The sequence below is a fragment of the Colletes latitarsis genome, chromosome 1 (assembly GCF_051014445.1).
Source record: "Colletes latitarsis isolate SP2378_abdomen chromosome 1, iyColLati1, whole genome shotgun sequence".
In the NCBI taxonomy this organism is placed as follows: Eukaryota; Metazoa; Arthropoda; class Insecta; order Hymenoptera; family Colletidae; genus Colletes; species Colletes latitarsis.
Window position 1 is genome coordinate 39,194,102 of NC_135134.1, and position 22,432 is coordinate 39,216,533.

The 22,432-nt window shown below is 34.7% G+C and overlaps 1 protein-coding gene across 1 annotated transcript in view; it reads right to left on the bottom strand.

Annotated features, from left to right (window-relative positions):
- The window catches only part of Dip-lambda (Dpr-interacting protein lambda), a 203,522-nt gene extending 185,362 nt beyond the window's left edge, over positions 1-18,160 (bottom strand). Inside the window, exons 1-2 of the mRNA XM_076783803.1 lie at positions 17,964-18,160; positions 6,848-6,942 (exon numbers count right to left, since the gene is read on the bottom strand). The gene's annotated coding sequence lies outside the window, so the exon portion shown is untranslated. The remainder of the gene's footprint in view (positions 1-6,847; positions 6,943-17,963) is intronic.
- Positions 18,161-22,432: the final 4,272 nt, after the last annotated feature.

Here is a 22,432-nt window from a genome sequence, read left to right on the forward strand (position 1 = left end):
GCTATTATTTGCGCGGCAAATGGTCGTTTAATGGTTCCCGTTGCGTATACATGGAAATGAACGTCTGCCAATCGCGGCGTCGCTAATTGTTTTTGTAAAGTGAGCACTCGAATGCCGCCATGATACAAAGTACCTGGCGTATCGAGTGTTGCATAAACAGTTTAGGCCCGATGAATGGCTGGTTCAACTTCTGCGACCAATTATTTTCCTCCAACCCATGCACATGGAATTTATAAATATTATATACCAAAACCCGTTGGCAAAAAATTTTACTTCGAAATATTGTAGCTTTTGAAACAGCAAAATTCAATCATACACAGGATGTCCCAGAATAGGTGACGCAACCGAAGAGAGGATAATATAAAAGAACAAATCAAAAACGAAGAATAAAATTTTTCAATTTTTAATTTGAACTTTTGTTTTTGAGCAAATTGACTTAGTATATTTACCTAATACACGTGCATTTGACTCTTTGATTAGGAAAAGCGCCTATAAACCGCGTTGGTCGACCGTGTGCGTTAAATGCCTATGGGACTCGATACAAGTATCATTAGTATATCTCTGTCTAAAGTGAATTTAAATGAAAATAAGGCATTTAATATACTTGCTAAACTTGCTTTATTAAGCATAAATAAAAATGAAGGGATCCTGATTAGTCAAACCCGAAGATAACGCTGAGGCAATAAATGAAATTGTGATATGTGCTAAGGAGGTTAAATCAACACGAGCGTACAAAAGTGGAAACATAAATAAATGCAAATTAAATTTAGATATAATTAATACATCTTATAAAAAGCTACAAAAAAATTGTCTTTTGTAAATGGTAACTTATATGCTGTGCAAACAGTAAAATTTAAAATAATAATTCTAAGGTATGTTAAGGTATATAATTTACGTTTGTTGATCGTGAAGAGTAATCAAGATGATTTTTATTTTTTAAAATGAATTACCTCGTCGTTTTAGCCACTATTTCGTGGCCCTCTTCGAGTTATAAAATAGATGTCTTCACTTCCTCGTATTTATCACGCGATGTCGATCCATACTTCCGATCGTGGCGTTTCCGGTTCCCATCGACTCGAATGAATTATCCTTACTACATCCATAATTATCGATAATTTCACGCCTCGAATTGTAGGAATTATGGGTTCAGTTTTATTTCATGTCGACAATAATTGCAGCAGAACTAAAAGGTTGTTCCCTGATAATACATTAAAAATAATAATAATAATAATACTTAAACTTTGAACCTTGTACACAAACTATTTCACATTTAGCCTCGATGATAATTCTAATAAATTCTATAATAGTATTCGAATTTTCATTGTTGGATTTACTTTGTTCATATTTATAATTGAAAAATCTCATTTGCAAATGTTGGTGTTGTGAGACATTTAATGTGATTTTAATGTAACTTTGCACTGATGAACGATGTAAACATAAACAGTCACACTTTTCAATTCCTGTTATTCATAAAGCTAAAAGAATAATTTTATTTATTATTCTTTACAAAGAGGAAATAATATAAGGAACTTCCCTCCAAAATTGATTTCAGAAGAAAGAAGTTCCGAATGAAAATCTTAAATAGAAATCAAAATTGCTTTATAAAGGTTCTTCACGTGTCTCAGAAAAAAAAGAAAATGATCTATCGAGTATTTTTGACCCTGATATACGATCATTTCATATTGGTCTAATGACGTCAAGAAATGTAACAAATCCTAATATAGATTTATTAAAAAGTCAATGAATGATACATAAAAATTTATAATAAAATATTTTACACAAAAATCAAGAAACAAATAACTTAAATCGACAAAAATAACTCTAAACAAAAAAATTACATATTAAATTCTTTCGTTGAACGAGCAATGAATAATTTGTATTTCTAAAATTTAATTTTTCATGCATTACTCATAATTGTTAAATTACTTTAGTCGAAATCTAGTTAAATCATATTGATACTTAATAAAAATTTAATTTAATTTTTATCAATCAATCAAAAATAATATGAAATTAATATTGTAATAAATCGTTTCTGTATTATGAAAGAAAAGTAAAACCGACGCGTTCATAAAATTATCGCGATTGACGCGCAGAATGAAAATTTCTTTCGAGTCGATTGGCTCCTAAGCCGCTCGCATAATCGTATCATAAAATTGCGCTCCGCCCGAAACATTAAAGTCACGAGTTTCGCAGCAGATCGAATAAAAAAGGGATGGAATATCGTCGAGGGATAGGGTGGCTTGATGGGGGAGGGGGAGGGGGTAGCACGAGTCTAAAATGGAGTAAGGCGTATCGTGCATTATATCACGCGATTATCAACAGGTCCCTTACATTTAAGCATTCATTGGCAACCATCCAGCGGTGAGCTCGAAAAGGAGAACCTCCGCCTCTTTCGTATCCCCCGTTCCACCCTTATCTCAGATTTTCTTTCTCGCCAAAGCAGCGATGAAACGACGCCGTTGCTTTTTCCTTGCTACACTATCAAATACCAATACATTGGAATCTACGTTTAACGATTCGACATTGTATCAAAGTACAAATACTCGTGTTAAAAAACAGAGAAAAATACAATTTATCTTCAAAAGACTTGGAAATTGGATATAATTATCTCGTGAATTTTAAATAATAGAGTTTTTAAAATTTCAAATTGAATTTGTAGTTGAATTTCAAATTAAATATTCACGGTATTATTTTGTCAAACTTATAAACACTAATATATTCGATTTGCAAGGAATGAAGGAATTCCAACCTTGCTTTTGTACCTCAAAGTATACTTTTATTTATAATTCCTTCTTTTGAGGGCAATTTCGAGTGAAAATAAAACACGTTATAAAAGTACAAGACAGAAAGTAAGAAAGGAGAAAGGAAAATAATAAATAACGAAATAAAATAAAATGAATCAAAAAAGCAGCAAGTTTAAAAACAAAGTTACAAAAAGATTTCAAACACACATATAATGGAACGTTGGATTTACGATGGGAACAAATTTTAGCTGCGGATCGATGTGACTGGGAAGCAATACACTGTGAGTGCAATTTGCATTCAACTTATGTTTAATTGGAATCAGTGGAGAGCTTCCAATAACTTCGAAGCCCACAAAACCACAATTTTACACTTCGAACGACATTTGTGGCCTTACTTCCATCGATAAAGTATAACCTATTGGTAAGGGCCACAGGTTATTGGTGAGTATATTGAGTCAACTGAATTATGTGCTTTGCCCAAGTAATCAGCAAAGTTTGAGAAACATTGACTAATACGTTACGATTATTATTGAATAATATTTTTTCCGTAAGTAATAAGACTTCTTTCTGTTTCAAAGTGCCCCACTATGTCAAGAATTAGGTAATCAACTTTTATGTAGTTGTAAAATTAAGTTGTAATATATTTTATTTTTACATAACCTTTCAATACTTTTCCTATATCACTTTCAATTGTATTTTATGGGTAATTACGTTTCCCAAAAACGTGTAAAAATATTTAAAAAAATGTCTATCTTGCACACATCGTGTATTTATACCTTTCATCTTTGATATCTCTTTAAGAAATATCCTTGCATTTTTATTATCTAGTGTTGTCTTCGGTGCAGAGCCTTATAACAAATCCAATTTCTCTTCACTATTCATCTCTCATGTATATACTATAGTACTTCAATTGAGTGCAAATTGGTGCTTCCAAAGGTAGCTGAAAGAAAGCATTACTACCTTTTCGCGCGACGCGAAGCGTCGTCGTGCTTTGTAGCGCGATCCCCCTTCCGCGCTCAAACTTGATTGTGTTTCGTAACGTCGCGACGCCCAAACAAAAACCACGAATCGCGCGACGCCAGTACGCGACGACCATGTCGCGTTAAAAACCGTCCACGCGTATCTTTAGCAATTAATAACTGAAATACAAAGACTCAAACGCGATTTCATCGTTCTTCATTTTTATTTTACTTTTACATTCTTCGCGTCCCTTTTATTGTTTTTGTACATATTTGCGGATACATTGTTTTAACCTATTGGTTTTTAGAGTAAATAAACTGAACTTATTATTTACTTATTAATTTTTATTATAATGAGCACTTGGAAGTTGTATCAAGCTTTTATGGCCCCTTTAAATTCTATTTATTCTACTTTATTCCTATTCAAAAAAATTAATAAAAATCAGACAGTTCTCTACGAACAATGATTGATTTTTGACACAATGAATTTAAAATTGAGCACTTATAAAAAAAATTATGTTTTTGACTTTTATGCCTAGTGATGTATTTAAAAAAAAGAATCGATGCTAGAATCTTGGATTAGTCTAGCTTGTCATAGAAATTAATACAACAAAAGGTACTATGAAGCGTGAAACAACACATTATCATTTTTCGTTGTCGTAGAAATTCCTATTAAACTCCAAAAACAGTATCAAGAAGAGTATCCCGAATTCGAGTGTTTGAGTGGTGTAAAAGTTTTGGAGAGGATGGCAAGGGGGTCGAGAATGGGCTAAATGCTCGTCGTCTGCGAAGTTTTGTTACTCGTAAAAACATTGATCGGGTTAATGAAATTATTCTTTTGGGATTGAGATGGAGGTACTTCGTGTTGATTATCTTCTGTGCGATAGAATGATCAACATAGACGATTACTAAACCCTCTTCTTCTTCGAAGAGAAAGGAAGAAGGGGATCAGATTTGTTTCCTCTAAAACAACACGAGTCCTCGCGAGCATGGAAATAATCAAAAATTTCAAATGGAATCTCCTACCCAGATTTAACTCCAAGCGACCATTATCTATTTTAACAATTTTAAATTGACACAAAAGCGACGATCTATTGTAATAATCAATCAGAAATCTTTTTTTAACAGAGCATAAAACAGCTACCACGTTCTACAAAATGTATACAAACCACTGGGTTAAAAACTGTTTATAAATATTATTTTATTGCTGTTATGTTATTCTATATATTTTCTATTATATGTACTGTGCGTTCCCGAAAAGTTGACTAGTGGGACAATAGAGGGGAGAGGGCAGTACTTCGCTTGCTCCACCCATCCCCACTTTCGTCGTTTCAGCCAATAGCGACGCGTAATGGACACGTGGCATCAATCAGATCCGTCTTTCTTTCACTAGCCAACTTCTCGCGGACGCACAGGATGTAAGAAACGATAGAATCGAGCAAAAAAATTCGTACAAGTACAAAATATACTTTGCACAGACTCCCAACACTTAAAATCCCCAGTTTTTAAGCTAGAGTAGAAATTTATAATAGGAAAATTGAGATGAATGATATTAAAAGTTCATTTTGCGTTTTAAGACAAGACTTTTCACTTTGAAACTAAAACAATTAATTCTCAAGGTAAAACGTTGAAGGAAATAAATTTTAATAGGATTCATGAAGTACCAAGACAAATTTAAATTGATCTGTAGCTTACGATTGTCTATAATGAAAGTTTTGGTCTTGTAAAAAATTGCACAGCTTTGGTCTGGCAGTCGAAGCGTTAAAATTAGAATCAAACTGTGTGGAGAATCTGATTCTCGTCCCAAGACACTCTTTGAAGGCTAAACATGTAGGTGGGGACAGAAGACAAACCAATTTTAGGGCGGTTTCATGATTATGCAACGCCTGCGAGCCTGGTGTATTCGTCCTGCAAGCGGGCTCCGCAGAAACATTGCGCAAACAGTTCCTCGTTCGAGGAAACCGGTCTGTAAATCAGAGTCCCTTTTCCGCTCTGTGTGGGCTTACTGTGGGTCAATTGCCATTCAGAGCAGCGTGGACTATATTCCTGAGAAAGTTAGTTCGTATCTTCCAGCTGTACCCAAGTACTTAAGAAACATATACAAAATACGATCATGCTAATGATGATCTCAAAAATACCATTGTATTACACTACTTTGGAATGTAATCTCCACAATGTGACATCGAAATCCTGCTTAAATATGTATTTAATATCATGTCACGAAATTATAATTACCTAGTAATTCTTTTTGGGTTGGTGACATACTTCAAAGGTAACTAGATTTTGATTTTTGAATTTAAAAATTAAAATTTTTATTCAGTTGAATCACACATTTAGAAAAGAATATTTAGTAGTTTTAGTAAAATATTTAATATTCATCTTTCGTGAGTTGAGTAATAGAATTTATACCTCCCCTTTTGAGGTTATTACTTATTCCCTTATGAATTTAAACTCGTGAAAAATTCAATTCATTATCAAATTGCTTTTAATTTATTCTGAAACATTATTAGTTATTTAAATAATCTGAAATTCTTATCAAGAAGAATAACGGAGATCTCCGAAAAACGGTATGCTGAGATCTCAACTTTCGTAATCTAAGCGGATATATCCGTGTCAGTATGTCAGTTTAATCATAAGTAACTTGGATATTTTCCTGGCTCGCGGAAATGTATCTTCTTTCGCGACATAAGCGGATAGAGAATCGTGCTCTCCGTTCGTCTATCTCACATTTTTCTTATGCAATTGTTTGCCATCCGAATTGCAAGGAATTCTTGGAAAAATTCTTTCCCTGTAGCTCTCTATCACTTCTTATCCTCAAACATTTCCCTTAATTTATTACATTTATTAAGGAAAATATCGGATATTGTTAGTCCAGATTTCAAACCCGTATATTAGATAATATAAGTGTCATCTTTACTGATGGTACCAATCCAATGACATAATCATCACAAAGCAAATCAGTTACCAAACACTGTATAAAACAGATGCTCAAATGAAGTAAGATGCTACTTGCTGACATTTTTTTCTTCTATCGATGCAATTTAAATTTCAAGTATCATCGAGACCTCGACAAGAAATATTTTCATACGAACATTTTCATTATTTTTATGATGAATACAAGTATAATGAAACGTGTTTACGAACCGATTAACTGCGTAGCATCAACATGGCCGCCATGGACTAAGGTAGCGCCCTCCAGCAACAGCCACGATCGCCTGGGAGACGCTCTCGATCCAGATCTGTTTCAACAGTTCAAATAAAACGTATTAGAACAAGAAATTATTACCAAAGTCGCAGATGAATTACAACGTATCGTTAATTAATTTAACCATAAACGCATAAGAATATTCATTGCGTTGTAAAACGTGAAAAATAATCGTGACTTAATTATCGAAGTATTAGTACACGTAATGATACATGTTCACACGCATCATACAGTTGGCAGGACTGCTCTGAATTCACCTCCGTCGACTTTAATGTGGGGGAAAGCTGCCTTAATTGAGTCGTCGCCGACATTGATCCTGTAGCGTAATTTGGGATTTAGAGAAAATTTGTCTTGTTTGATCGCCAAAGCACAGGTTGCCTCGACTCGTAACTAGATAATGCAACGACTCAATTCGTTTCGCCAGTCATTATACGCGAGTGGAAATTGGCGATAACGTTGTGGTAGTTAAAGATAATATATTCAAAGGACAGATCGAAAATACATCATCATCGTTACATTATCTCTTAAGAAAGTTCACGTGTTCGGCTACTTTTCGCCTAAAAATAAAGTTGGGGCTCTAGAGGGTAAACCACGTAATTTGATCAGCTCAACCTTAATTTGTATTTATGTAAAACGAACTGTTAACAAAAAAAAGCAGTTGTATTTCTTTCACGATTGCCTTTATTTTATACGGAATGTTCGAATAAAATCCGAACGTACATACTAAAATATCTGTATATACAAACAAAAATATGTGGAATTTTGTGAAGAATGAAGAACTTGTAAGAGTAATTATTTGGAGGAGGGGACTTCTCATCGATTTCGATGATTTTCAAATATGTTATAGAACTATTTGCAAAATTCTATCATAATTTAACCCCTTACCGTACAATGACGAGTCTGACTCGTGGCAAGTTCTTGATGTCAAGTTTTACAATCATGAGGTTATTCACTCGTCATTAAGTTTTATATATTAAAATCAACACATTTTAACATTCGCGAGATATTCGTAAAATAATTCTATTCTTTTTCGTGGTTATTCCTTATACGAACAAATTTAAACGAAATTAAATAGTATACGTTTGAAAAATTATTTGGAATTAAATCGTACGTTACAGGTGTGGTCCGATAATAATATAGAATGTAATTTATTCAAGTCAGTAAATCATACAGCGAAATTGATAAAACTGTTTCGATATTAATATACTCGCACGAGATTGCCCGTGTACCGCATGGTGAGCTTCACTTGGGGTTCCCCAACGGTCAACCAGTACTCTTACGTAAAGCGCCATCGTGCGGCCATATGCACGCCACAAAGAGGTTAACGTAGTAGTACCGACAGAATTTTGCAAATATCTCGGAAACTAAAACTGAGCAAGGTTACATGTATAATAAAAACTTGTTTAGAATGTCGAGTTCTATAACATATTTGAAAATCATCGAAATCGGTGGGGAGTCCCCTATTCCAAACAATTACTCTTACAAGTTCTTCGAATACGGAATTCCGCAAATTTTTATTTGAATTCGCAAATATTTTGTTACTTATGTTAAGATTGTAATTCCGAAATTTCGATAAAGTCTAAATGATTCGTTTTAGCAATATAGAGTGATGATTCAACGTTGAACGAATTACTCGTTTAGATCCATCGCTAGCATCGCTAGTAGGCCGCTTAAGAGAACGAACAAACATTTATTTCTATTGCATCGTACACTTCCTCAAGTATCTATCGTTTTAATTTCTTTGGTGCAAATAAATACACCGCAATTGTCGGTAGCTCTAGTGTTAAGCGTTGGAACGTAGAGCAACGTGCCACGTTCCGTACTCTGACTTTCTACGCAGCGTGCATTTGTAACGAGCGACTGGCGACTGCGCAGCAAGTAGAGACGCGGCTTTACAATTCTCGTCCAGCCCTTTCATGCGAGCAATACTAGGAAATACGGTATTACCTCAACTAACTGTGACCATATAAATTCCAAGAGTATCAGAAGACTAGGAAAGGGAGGAAGTAGCATGATCAAAACGTCCCGAGTAAAGCACTCCATAATTGACAAAGACAAGACTAATTGGCGGGTGACTTCACTGACGAATCAAATTTGACCAACTGCAGGTAATTCAATACGACGGAATACGCTCTATTGGTCCATTGAAAATCCGAAATGGCTTCGACAAGTTATTTATTATAGAAGGCAAATGGAGGGCTTTGTGTCCTTGAATACCGTAGTAGCGAAGCATTTTTTATCTACCTTGAGTCACGTGACAAAATGATAGATAAATCAGAATTAGTCAAATTTTATTCACATATGACGAATACAAATTTTACACTCGTAAACGAACTTCTATTTACGTTTCGTTCGTACATTCGTTTATAAATTAGAATCGATTAAAAAATGTTTCAAATAGATATCCAAATGAATCCTACATTTTTATTTGTTATTTGAACATAAAATTTGCTTGACTCTTGGTGAAATAGTCGACGAGCTATCGCGGTGGTCGTAATAAATTTCAGTTGTAAACACAGCAAAGAAGACGAACAAAGTAGTTGCGGCGTGAACTCATAGAACAGTTTGAAAACTGTCTACAATGACGAAAGTGTTATTACAGACATACCCCGTACACAGATGCACCATCATTTTAACGTCCGGCAACGCTATTCCCGGCGAAAAGTTTTTCCATTGCTCGGCGAAAATTGCATCAGGATAGTTAATGGTCGTCACGACTGACGGAGCCCATCATCCGGGCTGGAAGAATGCATTCAGAGAATAAGAGAGGAAAATAGTTCGGAAGAACATCACTAACCAAGAGTTAACGTCTCTGCTATAATTTCGGTGCAGAATTTAGTATTTGGAATTATACTTGTCCCCCTTTTGCTTCTTTGTATACAGCAATATTTATCTTCGATAAACCTTTTCATTTAAATTAAACCACTTTACCTAAGTAAATGTTATTTTTACACAGAAAATCAATATTATGAGTAATATGTCATTTATATTGTTTAAAAATGTCTAAAATATAAAAGAATAAAATTTAACATTTTCTGAATTACACAAGGTGAATTCTAATATTGACAATTAAGATAAAAACGTATATAATCTATTAAGAAAAGATTATATAATTTTGCAAATACTACTTTACCACCACTTATATAGAATCCAAGGGGCACATAATACTTAGGGTAATTCTGAAATTTGAATTATGTTTTCTATTCTTTAGTTTAAAATAAAATACTTTTCATATAAGATATTACTATTTTCTTTGCTTTGATTTTCCCCCATCAGATTTTACTTATATAGAATACGAAAACATTTAGAAATCCGATAAGAGTGTAAAATAATATTAGTAAGAATATAAGAATGGTAATCCTTTTGTAAGGAAAGTAGAATGTACGGAACTCGTTCAGCAATTACATAATTATAGAATTTCACGTGCATGAGATCTACCATAAAAGATAATAAGGGCTTTGGCAGAAATGGCGCCGAAAACCCAACCTATAAATTACTAAAAGATTTCACGAAGTACCACGGACTTAGAGACGCAAAGACATCGAAACTCGATCAATAATATACAGAAAGCCACTCGAACAACTTGTCATTATAAATGCTCCTTCGATGAAATGCTGAAGTACGACTATTGTCTTATCGGGAAGTATAGCTGGTGTAAGTGGCATTGCTCCAAGGCCGAATGAAAACTTTACGAGTTCTGTTAGGAACCTCCCCTTCGTGATGAGGTACAAGAGGTAATCCGTCCCATATACGAAGATTTATCGGCGAATAATGCATTAGAGAGATGTCTTGGAGGACACACGCAAAACAGCAGTAAAATCTTCAGTACGAATGTTTGCTGCGAAATACACGTATTCGGGGCAAAAAGTTATTCAAATTGTCTCTTGACATTTACAACGACGTTTAATTATGTAAATCGTGTCGCCAATTGAAAATTAAGAGGCGTTTCTATTAGACTGCTGGCTTGAAAAATAGATGATGCTTGGAACATAAAAAAAAAGATAAAATAATTTTCCATCTATCAAGTTTTTTAAATTTCAGTAATACGAATTAAGAGTTACACCATTTTAAAGTAAATATTACATTAGAAATGATTTAATGAAGAGGTCAAGAATATAATAAAGATACAGAATAAAACTATTTTAAAGTTTAACAACTTTGATAGTTTTTAAGATATTTGTTAGGAAAATAAAAGCATTTATGATTTCTACTTATGATTGCGATTATAAATATTGATGATAATACTGTATTGTCTATTCTATTTTTCTGGTACAAACGATTCTAAATACAGTGACGTCGATACTAAACTGTTGACGAATAGAGCGTAGGAATTTTACATATTTAATTTTTTATTAGTAAATTGTATTGTTACATTACCCATGATTGTGTTTATTATAAATCGAAAACGAATTTTTAAGAAAATTCGACAGAGGGTACATGCAGACATTTTTCGTCGAAATTAAAAAATTTTAAATCATTCCGAAATAATTATTTTTGGTTGCAGTAGTCAATTACAATCATTTTTGATGAATACACATACCCCCGAAATCCTACGCACTTTCGAGAAAAAAATTAATTACCGAAAATATAATGTCTGACCATACCATTGATATATTTCCCTGAAATTTTATGCGTATGTTTAAAACATCATAATTTCTGAAAAGATTGAAGGATTTTAGTGTTTCAAACGGCAAACAACGCGTATTTTAATGAAGAATATTTAGAAATTCGAAGAATGTTCGAAAAGTTATTCCTTAACCCCATAAAGTGAGAAAATTCCCATAAAAATTGTCCAATTCCTCGTTTTTATCACTTCGTATGTAACTATAGTCCAATTATCCTGCATTGTTCCATTCCCGAGTATGCCGGATGATCGAAATTTTACTGTAGCACCTTATTCCAGGTATTTTCTATAATTAAATATAATTTGTAATAGATAGAATTAGTTGAAACAGACATAAGTGACTATCTTCAATATTTATAAGTTTCGACGGAAATAGAATTAACGACTAATGGACAGACTCATTAATCAAGTTCTTAATTGCCCGTGTACTCGATGAATTTATAAAATCGATTTCTGTATGACGCAACTCCACGTTTTTGATTCACTTTTAAAGACAGAATCGTCCCTTTTCGATTTTTCCACAAATTTTGACGTACTTTGTCGAAATGTATACCTCTACAATTAAGAATATATTATTTTGACAAAAACGAATTTTGTAAACTTTACTAGATCTCTGATGTTTGTACATAAATCATAATCATGCAATTTATAAAAAAAACTTAAATACTTTATAAACAATCGTTAAACATTTTTCTGTATTTCACTCACTCTCAATGTTAACAGAGCTAACAATTATCAATTTCCGTTTACCTCCGTCGATAACGTTCACGTCGCGGAGATCACTGTACTTATACTTTCGTGATTGAATATATTTATCATTTCATACGATGGTTCAGCAAAAATATTATCAAAAAAGTATTGTAGGACCCTATTTTGCTTTAAAAAATATAAACAATTTTAAAATGAATTGATAACAAACAATATTTATGAGTTTTATAATATCAACATTGGACAATTTTACTTCTTCTACACCGTATAATTACCAAATTATTTTCTAATCAACGTATCGTCTATCACGCGAGGAAAATGATGTTCTTATCGTGATCGGTTCGCAAATAATTGTTCCATTAAACCGGGACAAAGTGAATATCAACTCCCTTGGAAAAATTTCATTTTCAGGACACGCAATCAGCCCGTCTCTGTTGCGAGGAATTTTTTTGCAATCGACAAGAACAGCCCGAAATAACCAGGACCCAGCTGCAATGGCTGACGGAAGCTGTTCTCGTTTCATGACGACAGAAACGTGGAAGAAAGTACCGCGGTGGGGAACGTTTTCGCGAACGGTATAAATGAATCAAGATTCGCGTAACGAACATTTTGTTTTGGTCGTTCGTCCAAGCGATATTTAACCCGCGCCTCGTGGACGCGCATATCTTGCCCTGAGCTGGCTGACGCTACATCAAGGTCATTTGGAGGACTCATGGGGGAGAATAAAACGCGGAGTATTAATTCGAGCCACGGACGAATGCGGGGAAGGCAAATGAAACGTCGAGCAGAAAAATGTCCCTTGCGGTGGACTCTCAGATGCACGGGATAAGGGAAGCAATTAAGAATGTCTCCGATTACTTCCCATCCGGTGTCGGGAAAAGAAGCATTCGCTCTTCGAGTAATCGACTAACTGCCCTTCGCGTAACCAACCGCGTGAAAAATGTGTACTGGGCCATTCCACGCCAAATCGATCGCTTTTTAACTTAAACTCAAATGGAGGACACATATTAAGAAGGAACGAGCAAATCGAAATTGTGTGACTGTTTTTTAATAGCAAATAAAATTTCCATTAGACCTGGAAACGCTGGTCAAAACTATATTTCTGTCAAACAATATTTTTGCTATTTTAAGCGCATTTTTAAAATGTATCTGACAATTTCTTTTTATAGTCTTATGGTTAAAAATAGTTCTCCATGTTTTCTTGTAAAACAGAATTAATATAAGAAAATGTAAATTACAAAAATTGATGTCTACTTTTGAAACCAAGAAGCAGTTTAAAGTAAACAGTTCTTAATAAAATATTTCGTATATAATGTTTCAATTGGTTCTAAAATTTCAAAAAGTAATAAAAATAATATTGGATTAATTTGCAGTATCTTAAAAAATTTGTCAAGTTAAGATTCTAACAGCTTAAATACCACTGTAAGAGGCAACTTTTTTCTACTATTAAAAGTCGTAAATTATAAAAAGAAAAAATCTACCTCTCTACTACGTTCCACCCTATACTGCGTGTGAGTAAAGGCGTCGTTGTTCCGCCACAGCCAATTAGGCTGGGTCGCCATCTTCTCATCGACTGACAGTACCAGCTACGTCCACAAACCAAAGTTATTAATTCTTTTCTCCCTCCTTCGTCGAGAACACGGATCGAATCAGAGGCACATAACGTACGTTGACTTCTTTACCAAACTAAAGAATATTACATAAAAGATCAAAGATATTGATAATCGTATAGTACGCTATTAAGTCACAATCGGGTTACCTATTTTGCTTTATTCGAACTTTTCTGACGGTTGAAAGGACAAATCGAAAAATCGTTTCAATCTATCCACGGAATCACGAAAACGTTCAGGAGCAACAGCCTTCTAATTATCCGACAAAGTTTTGCAACACGCGAATTAAACTTCTCCGAGTTTACTTTTAATTGCACATGAAAGAAAATTGCTCTTTCGCCAATTAAATAACGTTTGAGCTTTTACGCCGATTTCTCGTTTACTTTCTTCTGTTTTCGCTTCAATCTTTCGATTATGTTCGATCACGGTTAACGATAAAATGTGTAATTTCTTTTTCTGTCGGTTAATTAAAAAAATATTTTTTAATATTTACAGCAACTTGTCTTGCAATAAATAAAAAACTATATAAATATTCGTGTACAATTATTAGTACTCTATACCTTTCGTAGTTTCACCAGTGAATGTTCTTTTAAAAGCTCGTTTATCTTCTTTTCCACATTTAATTTAATTAAATTCAGTGAAAGTGTTTTAATATTTATTTCATTTCGAGAACCACGTAACATTTTGTTCTTTTTGTAGCAAGTTTCAAAACTTTAAGTCTATGAACTATTACTTTCTAAAATATACAGTATTGTTTCCTTAATATAACCTATCCAATCAAAATTAAACAGTGATATACATTTTCAATAACACGTTTGTTAGGGCGATGGATCGAATTCAAATAAACACTCCCCACAGTTTCACGAACATTTATTAGTTTGTAGTCATTTTACGACGCGACGTGTGTACATACATTGCACATGGTTTTCGAGGTGCATGAACAGAAGAAATGCGTACGAGTAACGCAAGAAGAAACGCGTAATTGGTTCTTGCCACTAAAGCGCGCGACTAGTAAGGGCACGACGCCAAGACCGCGAGTTTCAAACTTTGTCTAACTACGTTTTTAAATATATTTAATATAATACCATCGACATAAAACGACTTCACTCTGATAATTTATTGATTTGAATGTGGGAAGAGGGGTGTATTTATGATTTGTAAAAGTGAATAACCCCTTGGATGTTATTGTATCATAAACTAATTGCCAACATAATAAAATTGTATGATATTATACATAAACATAAAATTAAAACAATTTCTTGGCTAAGAATTCTCAAACATAATAATTATTGTTATAGTAGAAAGCTGAAACGAGGAACATGAAACTCTACTTTTAAGTTTACTGAAATCATGACAGAGAAATAGGATTGAATAAGCGAGAAACTTAGAAAACCTTCGAAGATAGCAATTTTAAAAATTTAAGAAAAAGAAAGGAAACTTATGTTTTCGAAAAGTTCTATTGACTTAACGTATAGTTTGCAAAAAATATCGAAATCGATCCATATCTGAGTGGAAGCAAATCATTTGGTCGAACGAGTAAATTGTTCAAAATTGGTCGAGTGTCCGACCATTTTCTGTTTCTGAATTGGTTATCGCAAATCCCAAATGCCATGGAAAATCTGTCGGTATTATTGAAAATGCGAATCCATATTGCGTATAATTCCCTGCCATCGTTGATCGTTGAACTGTATATCAATGTTCATGAATAATGAATGGAATCAAATTACACTATTGTCAAAATTTTGCAGAAAGTATGCCAGGTACGTATTAACGTTTCGCGTTCGAAAGGTCTATGGACTAAATATTAATACACTATTATGACTTTAACAACTTGTTTTCCGAAACACTGTACAAAACTGAGTCTGTCGTTTTAGTTGAATAAACAAACATTTCAAACATCACAAAGTTAATACATTAATTATTTTTTTTATCACCGAGTGTATATGGCAGTAAATAATAATTTTTGTTAAATACGTGATATTTGAGTTTAAAGTCACGTTTAAACACGCTCTTCTAGCGAATAATAGACATTAGCATTATTTTCTAGCGAATGAGGCATTAATGGTGTAAACTAAATTTTATATGTAGCTTTTAATTTAATCAACTAATAGTGGTTTGTAAAATTATATAGAGGTTCGCATAATTTGACGACGTTAAATTGCCCCATAAACTGTACGTTACACGATAATTAAAACAGAAATTGTATGGTTTCAATGATGACACGTTGCTGAGGTTTTTAGAATGAAACATCTAAAATTTTAGTTAGAAATTCGAAATAGTATTCAATGTTACGTAAAATGGCTTTAAGAAATATGTTAAATTCTTTTGTGTTACTACAAAGATCAATGCAAAGCAATACTTCCAAGTGTTTTATTTTCAATTTTTAATAACATGTATTTTTTTATTGAGTATAGTGATCAATATATTTAAAAATAATTGCAGTCACCAAAATCTTAAAAAATCAGAGTTTCCAATATGGCTGAAACGTTAAATATATTTTATTCTTATGGCCAAATTATTGTCATCGCTAATATCAATTTACACAGAGTAAAAGAAATAATAAATCTTGATTTATTGTACAAATTTTGAGATCGTGAAATCTATACGACGTTGAAAACATTTTTGCTAGTATATTGTTACGATGTGACCTTTTCGAGAACAAGCTGAACTTGTGACTACCTTTGATTTTCGTTCCGATCGAAAATGGTGAACGAAAGTTTCGCGAGCGCGTGTACACGATATTATTTCAGCGACGCAAACTATTCGTGGGTGAGAAAGTGTGCCAGGAAAGGCGAGAGAGAATTAATTTAATTCGGTCCTATGAAACGTAGAAGCAGCGAGGATCATCAACAGGTTCTACGAGTCAGCCGGAAGTCATTGGCAGTTCTCCAAAGGAGAGTTCACGAGGAACGCTGGTCCACAGGTGCTCGGAACGAGCATAGTGGCTCGGGAAAGAGGGCTACATATATGTCGCTACTGAATGAATTGGCAAAGGGTGCTACGAACAAAAGAAGTCTACGGCATTCGTACATACAAAGTTCTTGCGTTCACTTAGAAAACCTCTGCAGTCACCATTTAAAGGAATTTCCTTTCCCTCTCGCATTCCGCGCTGCTTCTACTTATATTTTTTACATTTTTCGGCGTGAAATTAGTCTTCAGCTCGAGGAGGGACGTTCAATTTCTTTTCGTTCTAAAAGTTTCGCTTTAACCAAAGAAAATTCGCGTCTTCGAAGGTCTTGTTTACGTTTAAATATTCTTTCATTATTTCGAACGCGTAGGATTCATACGAAATGTTTATTAAGAGTTTTAGAGTTGGAATGTTGGAAAAGAATACCTCATGGTCGACGTAGGCAGAGCGGTAGGCGAATTTTAAATGTACAGAATCAAAAATAGAATCTGGATCTTGCTACGTGAAATGTTTATTCTCACATTCGTTTAAATATTCATTCTTTCTGCTACTCACTGTACATAGCTTAGGATCTTCGATTACACTTCGAGAGACGTTTTTTTACAGTAATCAAGCCATTCGTGTCAAGTAGAGAGGAAATTATCAAACAATCTTCTTAAGACTCTCAAAACCGTTCGCAAATTCTCCGTGGTGGTTCTCGTATGTTAATTACGATTTGAAAAGCAATTTTGACACTGCGATTAATCGTACCAAAACGGATAACACTCTGCGTCGACGGATTCACGGTGCGTTAATTCATTATTCTTCGGAGAGAAATATTTGAAATTGACCAAACAGCGAAGAAATAAGATTCTTAATAAACACACGTTGAAAACGTCATTTGAAACAAAATCACACAAGAAACACTGTTTTCTTCGGGTCACTGAACGCACTGACGTCGGCTGCCACGTGTTCCTGTCGCCCGTAAGAAGCGAACGGAAACGCGAAAAAATGACATCGAAGGAAATCGCGGCGGTCACCGTCTGTCTGAGGATCATCAACAGGTCTCCCGGTACGACGGTCCGGTCGGATTCTATGTGTCGTCCGATCTCTTCTTGCGCGAACGTAGGATCCACGGAGAAAGTATCACAATCAGCCGGAGGAGAGGAAAAAAAAATCATCGTCCCGGTAGGATAATATCCAGCTGTGATGGAGCAACCACTTACCCGATTAAAAGGTGTTCCGCAAGACGTCGGGCGAATCGGCGAAAGGGTCGAGCTCACGTTTCGGAGACGACGAAAACAACGAGAACGGAGAGAGCGTTGGTCGGAGCCTTAAAAGCATATCACTGTTCGCGGGCCCTCTTTGGTGTGCACGGCTAAGGGGGCAGATTGCCACGCGCGCGGTTTCACTCGTGGGGGTGTCGCGGTGCGACTGTAGCACAATCGCTACCCTCTCACGGTCTCCATCCCTCCACTCTTTACCCTTCCTCTGCTTTGCCCGCCTTGCTGTCCTATTCTCTCCTTCTCCTTCCGTCTCCCTCCCCTTTTGTCGTTTGTTCTCTCTTCGTTCAACGAGAACACCGTACCCCCTCTATCCCGTTAGCGTGTAACTCGATTTCTCTCTTTCTCCTTGTCCTCCGCCGCCCCCGCCTCCCGCTACCCCCGTCTCCGTCGCCCCTCTTGCCCGGGCCGCTCTCCTTCCCGCCCCGAGATCTCTCTGTCTGCCGACCCGCTAGCCTTTCTGTCTCTGTTTCCTTCTGTGCCCCGTCGAGCGCGTATCCCCCCACCACACGAAAGCGGCAAGCCACTCCTGCAGGCAACGGCGTGCCTTTTCGAAAAGCCCCACTCGCGACTCTTACGTGATAGCCGAGGTGGCTGGCTGAAGGGATGGCTGACTGACTGACTCGCTCGAATCGCTCTCTGCGCTACCAGAAAGCCGCGCAGGATCCTCTAATCGGCCCGCGCACGGCTACGTGCTATCAAATTCTATGCGCACCGCGATCTTTCGCTACAGAACGCGTATTCGTTAGCCTCTTTCCGAGGAATGCCGCGTTTAAACTTGTTTCGCGTGAGAACGCGTTGTACAAGTTCCTACCCCCCCCCCCCCCCCCACGAGTCGATTTAAAACGAAAAGCTGTGGGAAAGAACGGGCTTGTGCCCTTTTCTTTTGTACCGATTCGTCTGTATGCGTTTAACAAGAGGATCTGAAGCAATTATACAGGCACTCTGATTGCATTTAGAGGAGACTCGGTGGGACGCTTTTGGAGTAGGATTACGTACAAATTGTTACTCTTACTATGATAATTTTTGGATGAATTATCTAGGTGTTCGACATTATAGATTTGCAGCTATTTTGTTGAAGTTCAAGGATCGATAGTCGCATAGATTGATAGTTGCATTTACAAGAGACTGATGACGATTGTGATGCCTTGAATTCAGAATTGATTTATATCAGAACAGTTATACTCATTACAAGAATTCTTGTACGGATATTGTACCTACTTATCTGAAACTATAGATTTGCAGCTATTTTGTTGAAGTTCAAGGATCGATAGTCGCAAAGATTGATAGTTGCGTTTACAGGAGATTGATGACGATTGTGATGCTTCTAATTAAGAATTGATTTATATCAAAACAATTGTACTCACTACGAGATTTCTAGTATGAATACGATACCTACTTATTTGAGATTATAGATTTGCTGCTGTTTTGTTGAAGTTCAATGATTGATAGTTGCATTTGGAGGAGACTGAAGACAATTGTGATGCTCTGAATTCAGAAATGATTTACATTAAAACTGTTGCACTTAATACGAAAATTCTTGTACAAATACGGTACCTACTTGTCCAAGATTATAGATTTGCTACTGTTTTGTTAAATGTCAAGGAATGATAATTGCATTTACAGAAGACTTATAACCGTTGTGATGTTTCCAATTCAGAATTGATTTACATTAAACCTATTGCACTTAATACGAGAATTTCTGTATACATATAGTGCCTATTTGTTCAACATTATACATTTTCAGCCATTTGGTTGAGTGTCAAGAAATATTAGTTAAAAGCATTACTGTATAAATATTACAATTAATGTATTACTTTTCTCTAAATTTATACGTTATGAAAGTCTGAATTAATAATAATTTCGTTAAATAATTATTTTCTTCGCGTAAAATAATAACAAAGTGATACGTTGAAAATTATTATAACGTATTCGTCTCTGCTAACTACTTAATTTGAGTAAAATTTTGAAGAATGTAAACGTATAAATTTTCTTCGCGATTGTAGTAAATTTATGCACTCGCTTTAGTATAATAATCTCGAGCAATATTCAAACTAATTTAACGCTCCTACCAAAGTAAAGCTTCTTTAATTTCATAACGTAAAAAAATTGTGAAACAATACATGCAGTAATGGTATTTTTAATATTTTTCTATATTTCTATTAAACGGTAAATAACAGTTCGCATTTAACCTTTAATTACTCGCGTTGATGTATTTTACACACCAGCGTAACGTTTTACTGTTGCACTCGAAAAAGAAAAATGGATTTCTTTGAAACTAAATACTTCATTTTGTTAAAATAAATTACTTTCATTCTAACAATAGCCCTCATATGTACGGACTAAAGTTTTACTAGAAATTCGCGCAAGTAATTAAATGTTAACAAAGCTAGTATACATTAACGTTTGCACAATTATTTAGTACATGTGAGCTATATAATTGTTTTAGTCGAGCGACTCGGTGTTAAGTATCGATCGATTAACACATGGGCGTTTTGAAGGTGTGATATTTAAAATCAAAAAGCGTTTGCTTTTCCAAACAGCTGCGCCGGAAGTGCAAATATAACGAGGGAAATTGTACCCGCGACGTAATAAAAATGAAAAATGAATGAATATGAAAATATAAACAATACCCATTCGTTATAAACCGAAACGATAGATAATAATGCTTGACATGGAGGCTAATGGATTGCATCTGTCAGATTTAACATCGTTATATTGTGTCTTAACTAATAAACGCATTACTTTTAATTCTGATAAAATTCCAATATCTCGCTGGATATAATCAAATACTCGTTAAAATTATTTCAAATACAGCCTTTCGTTCACCTGTGAGGAAATTAGTTTCTATACAGATAATTCTAATTTTGAAGCAATATCGTAAATAGATCTATAAATTCACAGATGGTTTCCGCTGCATCTATATTAAAACTATTTTATGAAGAATCGAAGAAGCTATCTTCGAAGGACGTTTCAGAGATAATATTCAATATTTTAATATAGAATTTATATTCTACTTCCGCTTAAAATTTTAAGCTTTTCGATCCATCATTTCCAGTAGGAACGAACTCTCTAATGTACTCTATAAATGTTATGGAAATTATCGATATTTTTACCTTTAACTTTTAAACATTGTTTAGTAAAACAATGTAGAAAGTACGAACAAATAGCATCTATTGTCGTTTGTTATCATATATAAACACGGTCAAACGAACGCAAATACTGTCACTGAGACGTATACACTCGTATACAAATGCTGACAAACATAAAAAAAGCCCTCAAGGATGAAGAGTCATGTTCTAGTATAAGAAACTTTTTTGAACTAATCTACTAGGTTGCATTTAATATATTTGTAATTTCTATAAATGTAAATAGTAACTGTGGTTGTTGACGACCTTTCAAGTCGAAGTAACTTTAATAGAAACCAAATAAAAAAGAAAACTTTCACTTTTTGCAGTAAAAATGTTTAAAAGTATTCAACTTTCAAACGTTCTTTTTATGCAAAAACCAGAAACATGTACGTTAGATAACAACGGTTACACTCTAAACTTGATTAATAAGTTTAACAATGCTAGAACTTTGAATTTCGGAATGTATCGGATTGCACATTCATATGTAGAAATAAAATATAGGAGCCTTGTGACAATAACAATAGCAATTTCACCACTGGTCCATTTACAGAATAAAAAAATGTCAAATTAGTTGAAGAATGGTGGGGAAGACGCCAAGGAATGATCTAGATCTGCTCAAGTCGGTGTCTTCACAGGCATGTTCCTCTGGAGAAAGAGGAGAGTCTGTGGAAGAGTAGTAAGCCACGCCTTTAAGAGCAACAGCTCTGTGACGGGGAGTACCCGTGATTGAGGACCCGAAAACCCGTTAAATCTAGCAACATGTTGTGCAAAGATGTATGAGGTATGCCGGAAAACAATGTATCACCGTTTCCTGAATAGTTTTTGAGTCTTTTAATATATTCACTAAGCTACTGCTACAGGTTAACGAATTTTTTAAACAGGGTGTTCGGCCACCAATGAAAAAAATTTTAATGGGCGATTCTAGAGACCACAATAAAACGAAAATTGAAAAGATTGAGGCTACGTTAAAAAGTTATTAAAAAATTAAATTAAAAAATTTCAAATCATTCTGAAAAAATTATTTTTGGTTGGAGGGGTTTATTATAATCATTTTTGGTGAATACACATACCCCCGAAATCCTAACCATTTTCGAGAAAAAAATTCATTACTGAAAATATAATGTCTGACCATAACAGTCTGTTACCCTGAAAATTGAAAAGTTTCAAATCATTCTGGAAAAATTATTTTTGGTTGCGGCGGTCAATTACAATCATTTTTGGTGAATACATATACCCCCAAAATCCTACGCACTTTCGAGAAAAAAATTCCTTACCAAAAAT